Raw genomic sequence first — 8,910 nt, forward strand, 5'->3', positions numbered from 1 at the left:
CCAAAGCTTTCAGGGGAGAATTTGCAAGCTTCTGTCACCATTTTTGAGTGAATTGCCAAAAATCAGATTTTTGCTGAAATTGTGACCCCGGGGATTAGAGATTTTTTCAAAAAAATCTTTTTCGCCGGTTAAGTTGTCGAGGGCTGATTTCTTGTCCTGTGATAAAAAGTCTTCTGTTTCCATCGCCAAAGCTTTCAGGGGAGCCTTTGCAACCGGTAGGCACCATTTTTGACTGAATTGCCAAAAGTCCGATTTTTGCTGAAATTGTGACCCCGGGGCTTAGAGATTTTTTCAAAAAAATCTTTTCCGCCGGTCAAGTTGTTGAGGGCTGATTTCTTGTCCTGTGAAAAAAAGGCTTCTGTTTCCATCGCCAAAGCTTTCAGGGGATCATTTGCAAGCTTCTGGCACCATTTTTGAGTGAATTGCCAAAAGTCAGATTTTTGCTGAAATTGTAACCCCGGGGCTTAGGGATTTATTCAAAAATATCTTTTCCGCCGCTTAAGTTGTTGAGTGCTGATTTCTTGTCCTGTGATAAAAAGCCTTCTGTTTCCATCGCCAAAGCTCTCAGGGGCGCATTTGCAAGCTTCTGGCACCATTTTTGAGTGAATTGCCAAAAGTCAGATTTTTGCTGAAATTGTAACCCCGGGGCTTAGGGATTTATTCAAAAATATCTTTTCCGCCGCTTAAGTTGTTGAGGGCTGATTTCTTGTCCTGTGATAAAAAGCCTTCTGTTTCCATCGCCAAAGCTTTCAGGGGAGCATTTGCAACCGGTTGGCACCATTTCTGAGTGAATTGCCAAAAGTCAAATTTTTGTTGAAATTTTGACCCCGGGTCTTAGGGATTTTTTCAAAAATATCTTTTCCGCCGCTTAAGCTGTTGAGGGCTGATTTCTTGTCCTGTGAAAAAAAGGCTTCTGTTTCCATCGCCAAAGCTTTCAGGGGATCATTTGCAACCGTTTGGCACCATCTTAGAGTGAATTGCCAAAAGTCAGATTTTTGCTGAAATTGTGACCCCGGGGCTTAGGGATTTTTTCAAAAAAATCTTTTCCACCGCTTAAATTGTTGAGGGCTGATTTCTTGTCCTGTGATAAAAAGCCTTCTGTTTCCATCGCCAAAGCTTTCAGGGGAGCATTTGCAACCGGTTGGCACCATTTTTGAGTGAATTGCCAAAAGTCAGATTTTTGCTGAAATTGTGACCCCGGGGCTTAGAGATTTTTTCAAAAAAATCTTTTTCGCCGGTTAAGTTGTTGAGGGCTGATTTCTTGTCCTGTGATAAAAAGCCTTCTGTTTCCATCGCCAAAGCTTTCAGGGGATCATTTGCAAGCTTCTGGCACCATTTTTGAGTGAATTGCCAAAAGTCAGATTTTTCCTGAAATTGTGACCCCGGGGCTTAGGGATTTTTTCAAAAAAATCTTTTCCGCCTCTTAAGTTGTTGAGGGCTGATTTTTTGTCCTGTAATAAAAAGCCTTCCGTTTCCATCGCCAAAGCTTTCAGGGGAGCATTTGCAACCGGTTGGCACCATTTTTGAGTGAATTGCCAAAAGTCAGATTTTTGCTGAAATTGTGACCCCGGGGCTTAGGGATTTTTTCAAAAACATATTTTCTGCCTCTTACGCTGTTGAGGGCTGATTTTTTGTCCTGTGATAAAAAGCCTTCTGTTTCCATCGCCAAAGCTCTCAGGGGCGCATTTGCAAGCTTCTGGCACCATTTTTGAGTGAACTGCCAAAAGTCAGATTTTTGCTGAAATTGTGACCCCGGGGCTTAGAGATTTTTTCAAAAAAATATTTTCCGCCCATTAAGTTGTTGAGGGCTGATTTCTTGTCCTGTGATAAAAAGCCTTCTGTTTCCATCGCCAAAGCTTTCAGGGGAGCATTTGCAACCATTTGGCACCATTTTAGAGTGAATTGCCAAAAGTCAGATTTTTGCTGAAATTGTGACCCCGGGGCTTAGGGATTTTTTCAAAAAAATATTTTCCGCCGATTAAGTTGTTGAGGGCTGATTTCTTGTCCTGTGATAAAAAGCCTTCTGTTTCCATCGCCAAAGCTTTCAGGGGAGCTTTTGCAAATGGTTGGCACCATTTTTGAGGGAATTGCCAAAAGTCAGATTTTTGCTGAAATTGTGACCCCGGGGCTTAGGGATTTTTTCAAAAAAATATTTTCTGCCAGTTAAGTTTTTGAGGGCTGATTTCTTGTCCTGTGATAAAAAGCCTTCTGTTTCGAGTGACAAAGCTTTCAGGAGAGCATTTGCAAGCTTCTGGCAGCATTTTTGAGTGAATTGCCAAAAGTCAGATTTTTGCTGAAATTCTGACCCCGGGGCTTAGAGATTTTTTCAATAAAATATTTTCTGCCGGTTAAGTTTTTGAGGGCTGATTTCTTGTCCTGTGATAAAAGGCCTTCTGTTTCCATCGCCAAAGCTTTCAGGGGATCATTTACAACCGGTTGGCACCATTTTTGAGTGAAATGCCAAAAGTCAGATTTTTGCTGAAATTGTGACCCCGGGGCTTAGGGATTTTTTCAAAAAAATATTTTCCACCGCTTAAGTTGTTGAGGGCTGATTTCTTGTCCTGTGATAAAAAGCCTTCTGTTTCGAGTGCCAAACCTTTCAGGGGAGCATTTGCAACCGGTTGGCACCATTTTTGAGTGAATTGCCAAAAGTCAGATTTTTGCTGAAATTGTGACCCCGGGGCTTAGAGATTTTTTCAAAAAAATCTTTTTCGCCGGTTAAGTTGTTGAGGGCTGATTTCTTGTCCTGTGATAAAAAGCCTTCTGTTTCCATCGCCAAAGCTTTCAGGGGATCATTTGCAAGCTTCTGGCACCATTTTTGAGTGAATTGCCAAAAGTCAGATTTTTGCTGAAATTGTGACCCCGGGGCTTAGGGATTTTTTCAAAAATATCTTTTCCGCCGCTTAAGTTGTTGAGGGCTGATTTCTTCTCCTGTGATAAAAAGCCTTCTGTTTCCATCGCCAAAGCTTTCAGGGGATCATTTGCAAGCTTCTGGCACCATTTTTGAGTGAAGTGCCAAAAGTCAGATTTTTGCTGAAATTGTGACCCCGGGGCTTAGGGATTTTTTCAAAAATACCTTTCCCCCGCTTAAGTTGTTGAGTGCTGATTTCTTGTCCTGTGATAAAAAGCCTTCTGTTTCCATCGCCAAAGTTCTCAGGGGCGCATTTGCAAGCTTCTGGCACCATTTTTGAGTGAACTGCCAAAAGTCAGATTTTTGCTGAAATTGTGACCCCGGGGCTTAGAGATTTTTTCAAAAAAATATTTTCCGCCCATTAAGTTGTTGAGGGCTGATTTCTTGTCCTGTGATAAAAAGCCTTCTGTTTCCATCGCCAAAGCTTTCAGGGGAGCATTTGCAACCGTTTGGCACCATTTTAGAGGGAATTGCCAAAAGTCAGATTTTTGCTGAAATTGTGACACCGGTGCTTAGGGTTTTTTTCAAAAAAATCTTTTCCGCCGCTTAAGTTGTTGAGGGCTGATTTCTTGTCGTGTGATAAAAAGACTTCTGTTTCTATCGACAAAGCTTTCAGGGGAGCATTTGCAAGCTTCTGGCACCATTTTTGAGTGAACGGCCAAAAGTCAGATTTTTGCTGAAATTGTGACCCCGGGGCTTAGAGATTTTTTCAAAAAGATATTTTCCGCCGCTTAAGTTGTTGAGGGCTGATTTCTTGTCCTGTGATAAAAAGCCTTCTGTTTCCATCGCCAAATCTTTCACGGGAGAATTTGCAAGCTTCTGGTACCATTTTTGAGTGAATTGCCAAAAGTCAGATTTTTGCTGAAATTGTGACCCTGTGTCTTAGAGATTTTTTCAAAAAAATCTTTTCCGGCGGTTAAGTTTTTGAGGTCTGATTTTTTCTCCTGTAATAAAAAGCCTTCTGTTTCCAACGCCAAAGCTTTCAGGGGATTATTTGAAACCAGTTGGCACCATTTTTGAGTGAATTGCCGAAAGTCAAATTTTTGCTGAAATTGTGACCCCGGGGCTTAGGGATTTTTTCAAAAATATCTTTTCCACCGCTTAAGTTGTTGAGGTCTGATTTCTTCTCCTGTGATAAAAAGCCTTCTGTTTCCATCGCCAAAGCTTTCAGTGGATCATTTGCAAGCTTCTGGCACCATTTTTGAGTGAATTGCCAAAGGTCAGATTTTTGCTGAAATTGTGACCCCAGGGCTTAGAGATTTTTTCAAAAAAATAGTTTCCGCCGCTTAAGTTGTTGAGGGCTGATTTCTTGTCCTGTTTTAAAAAGCCTTCCGTTTCCATCGCCAAACCTTTCAGGGGAGCATTTGCAACCGGTTGGCACCATTTTTGAGTGAATTGCCAAAAGTCAGATTTTTGCTGAAATTGTGACCCCAGGGCTTAGAGATTTTTTCAAAAAAATATTTTTCGCCGGTTAAGTTGTTCAGGGCTGATTTCTTGTCCTGTGATAAAAAGTCTTCTGTTTCCATCGCCAAAGCTTTCAGGGGATCATTTGCAACCGGTTGGCACCATTTTTGAGTGAATTGCCAAAAGTCAGATTTTTGCTGAAATTGTGACCCCGGGGCTTAGGGATTTTTTCAAAAAAATATTTTCTGCCAGTTAAGTTTTTGAGGGCTGATTTCTTGTCCTGTGATAAAAAGCCTTCTGTTTCGAGTGACAAAGCTTTCAGGAGAGCATTTGCAAGCTTCTGGCAGCATTTTTGAGTGAATTGCCAAAAGTCAGATTTTTGCTGAAATTCTGACCCCGGGGCTTAGAGATTTTTTCAGTAAAATATTTTTTGCCGGTTAAGTTTTTGAGGGCTGATTTCTTGTCCTGTGATAAAAGGCCTTCTGTTTCCATCGCCAAAGCTTTCAGGGGATCATTTACAACCGGTTGGCACCATTTTTGAGTGAAATGCCAAAAGTCAGATTTTTGCTGAAATTGTGACCCCGGGGCTTAGGGATTTTTTCAAAAAAATATTTTCTGCCGCTTAAGTTTTTGAGGGCTGATTTCTTGTCCTGTGATAAAAAGCCTTCTGTTTCCATCGCCAAAGCTTTCAGGGGAGCATTTGCAACCGTTTGGCACCATTTTAGAGGGAATTGCCAAAAGTCAGATTTTTGCTGAAATTGTGACACCGGTGCTTAGGGTTTTTTTCAAAAAAATCTTTTCCGCCGCTTAAGTTGTTGAGGGCTGATTTCTTGTCGTGTGATAAAAAGACTTCTGTTTCTATCGACAAAGCTTTCAGGGGAGCATTTGCAAGCTTCTGGCACCATTTTTGAGTGAACGGCCAAAAGTCAGATTTTTGCTGAAATTGTGACCCCGGGGCTTAGAGATTTTTTCAAAAAGATATTTTCCGCCGCTTAAGTTGTTGAGGGCTGATTTCTTGTCCTGTGATAAAAAGCCTTCTGTTTCCATCGCCAAATCTTTCACGGGAGAATTTGCAAGCTTCTGGTACCATTTTTGAGTGAATTGCCAAAAGTCAGATTTTTGCTGAAATTGTGACCCTGTGTCTTAGAGATTTTTTCAAAAAAATCTTTTCCGGCGGTTAAGTTTTTGAGGTCTGATTTTTTCTCCTGTAATAAAAAGCCTTCTGTTTCCAACGCCAAAGCTTTCAGGGGATTATTTGAAACCAGTTGGCACCATTTTTGAGTGAATTGCCGAAAGTCAAATTTTTGCTGAAATTGTGACCCCGGGGCTTAGGGATTTTTTCAAAAATATCTTTTCCACCGCTTAAGTTGTTGAGGTCTGATTTCTTCTCCTGTGATAAAAAGCCTTCTGTTTCCATCGCCAAAGCTTTCAGTGGATCATTTGCAAGCTTCTGGCACCATTTTTGAGTGAATTGCCAAAGGTCAGATTTTTGCTGAAATTGTGACCCCGGGCCTTAGAGATTTTTTCAAAAAAATAGTTTCCGCCGCTTAAGTTGTTGAGGGCTGATTTCTTGTCCTGTTTTAAAAAGCCTTCCGTTTCCATCGCCAAACCTTTCAGGGGAGCATTTGCAACCGGTTGGCACCATTTTTGAGTGAATTGCCAAAAGTCAGATTTTTGCTGAAATTGTGACCCCAGGGCTTAGAGATTTTTTCAAAAAAATATTTTTCGCCGGTTAAGTTGTTCAGGGCTGATTTCTTGTCCTGTGATAAAAAGTCTTCTGTTTCCATCGCCAAAGCTTTCAGGGGATCATTTGCAACCGGTTGGCACCATTTTTGAGTGAATTGCCAAAAGTCAGATTTTTGCTGAAATTGTGACCCCGGGGCTTAGGGATTTTTTCAAAAAAATATTTTCTGCCAGTTAAGTTTTTGAGGGCTGATTTCTTGTCCTGTGATAAAAAGCCTTCTGTTTCGAGTGACAAAGCTTTCAGGAGAGCATTTGCAAGCTTCTGGCAGCATTTTTGAGTGAATTGCCAAAAGTCAGATTTTTGCTGAAATTCTGACCCCGGGGCTTAGAGATTTTTTCAGTAAAATATTTTTTGCCGGTTAAGTTTTTGAGGGCTGATTTCTTGTCCTGTGATAAAAGGCCTTCTGTTTCCATCGCCAAAGCTTTCAGGGGATCATTTACAACCGGTTGGCACCATTTTTGAGTGAAATGCCAAAAGTCAGATTTTTGCTGAAATTGTGACCCCGGGGCTTAGGGATTTTTTCAAAAAAATATTTTCTGCCGCTTAAGTTTTTGAGGGCTGATTTCTTGTCCTGTGATAAAAAGCCTTCTGTTTCGAGTGCCAAACCTTTCAGGGGAGCATTTGCAACCGGTTGGCACCATTTTTGAGTGAATTGCCAAAAGTCCGATTTTTGCTGAAATTGTGACCCCGGGGCTTAGGGATTTTTTCAAAACAATATTTTCCGCCGATTAAGTTGTCGAGGGCTGATTTCTTGTCCTGTGATAAAAAGCCTTCTGTTTTGACTGCCAAACCTTTCAGGAGAGCATTTTCAAGCTTTTGGCACCATTTTTGAGGGAATTGCCAAAAGTCAGATTTTTGCTGAAATTGTGACCACAGGGTTTGGGATTTTTTTTAAAAAAAAATTTCCCCTGGTTAAGTTTTCGATGGTTGATTTCTTGTCCTGTGATAAAAAGCCTTCTGTTTCCATCGCCAAAGTTGTCAGGGTATCATTTGCAAGCTTCTGGCACCATTTTTGAGTGAATTGCCAAAAGTCAAAATTTTGCTAAAATTGTGACCCCGGGGCTTATCGATGTTTTCAAAAAAATCTTTTCAGATTTTTTCTGAAATTCTCTCCCCAGGGCTTAGGGATTTTTTCAATAAAATCTTTTCCGCCGGTTAAGTTGTCGAGTTCTGATTACTTGTCCTGTGATAGAAAGCCTTCTGTTTCGACTGCCAAACGTTTCAGGAGAGCATTTTCAAGCTTTTGGTACCATTTTTGAGTGAATTGCCAAAAGTCAGATTTTTGCTGAAATTGTGACCCCGGGGCTTAGGGATTTTTTCCAAAAAATCTTTTCCGTCGGTCAAGTTGTCGAGGCCTGATTTCTTGTCCTGTGATAAAAAGCCTTCTGTTTCGACTGCCAAACCTTTGGGGAGAGCATTTTCAAGCTTTTGGCACCATTTTTGAGTGAATTGCCAAAAGTCACATTTTTTCTGAAATTGTGCCCCCGGGGCTTCGGTATTTTTTCCAAAAAGTATTCTCCGCCGGTTACGTTTTGGAGGGCTGATTTCTTGTCCTGTGATAAAAAGCCTTCTGTTTCCATCGCCAAAGCTTTCAGGGGAGCTTTTGCAAATGGTTGGCACCATTTTTGAGTGAATTGCCAAAAGTCAGATTTTTGCTGAAATTGTGACCCCGGGGCTTAGGGATTTTTTCACAAAAATATTTTCCGCCGGTTAAGTTGTTGGGGGCTGATTTCTTGTCCTGTGATAAAAAGCCTTCTGTTTCCATCGCCAAAGCTTTCAGGGGAGCATTTGCAACCGGTTGGCACCATTTTTGAGTGAATTGCCAAAAGTCAGATTGTTGCTGAAATTGTGACCCCGGGGCTTAGGGATTTTTTCAAAAAAATATTTTCCGCCAGTTAAGTTGTTGAGGGCTGATTTCTTGTCCTGTGATAAAAAAGCCTTCTGTTTCGACTTCCAAACCTTTGGGGAGAGCATTTTCAAGCTTTTGGCACCATTTTTGAGTGAATCGCCAAAAGTCAGATTTTTGCTGAAATTGTGCCCCGGGGCTTGGGGATTTTTTCAAAAAAATCTTTTCCGCCGGTTAAGTTGTCGAGGGCTGATTTCTTCTCCTTTGATAAAAAGCCTTTTGTTTCGACCTCCAAACCTTTCAGGGGAGCATTTGGCACCATTTTTGAGTGAATAACTGAAATTCAGATTTTTTCAGAAATTGTGACCCCGGGGTTTAGGGATTTTTTCAAAAAAATCTTTATCTGGCGGTTAAGTTGTGGAGGGCTGATTTCTTGTCAGGTGATTAAAAGTCTTCTGTTTCGACCGCCATACCATTCAGGGGAGCATTTGCAACCGTGTGGGCACCATTTTTGCATGAAATGCCAAAAGTCAGATTTTTGCTGAAATTGTGACCCCGGGGCTTAGGGATTTTTTCAAAAAAATCTTTTTCTGCCGGTTAAGTTGTTGAGGGCTGATTTCTTGACCTGTGATAAAAAGCCTTCTGTTTCGACCGCCAAACCTTTCAGGGGAGCATTTGCAACCATTTGGCACCATTTTTGACTGAATTGCCGAAAGTCAGATTTTTTTCAGAAATTGTGACCCCGGGGCTTAGGGATTTCCCCCCAAAAAAATCTTTTACCGCTGGTTAAGTTGTCAAGGGCTGATTTCTTGTCCTGTGATAAAAAGCCTTCTGTTTTGACCGCCAAACCTCTCAGGGGAGCCCTGTCGATATGAACCAACTCAAGCTCCCCCTGATGTTTCCGTCGGGGTTGTGTCAAGGCCCTAGACCCAAGCCGGACTAGATCTACACCCCTGGATGCCTTTAACGGAATACCCTTAAGCATGGAGGGGCAGGTGATGACCA

The sequence above is a fragment of the Podarcis bocagei genome, assembly GCF_964188305.1.
Source record: "Podarcis bocagei genome assembly, chromosome: 11".
Taxonomy (NCBI): Eukaryota; Metazoa; Chordata; class Lepidosauria; order Squamata; family Lacertidae; genus Podarcis; species Podarcis bocagei.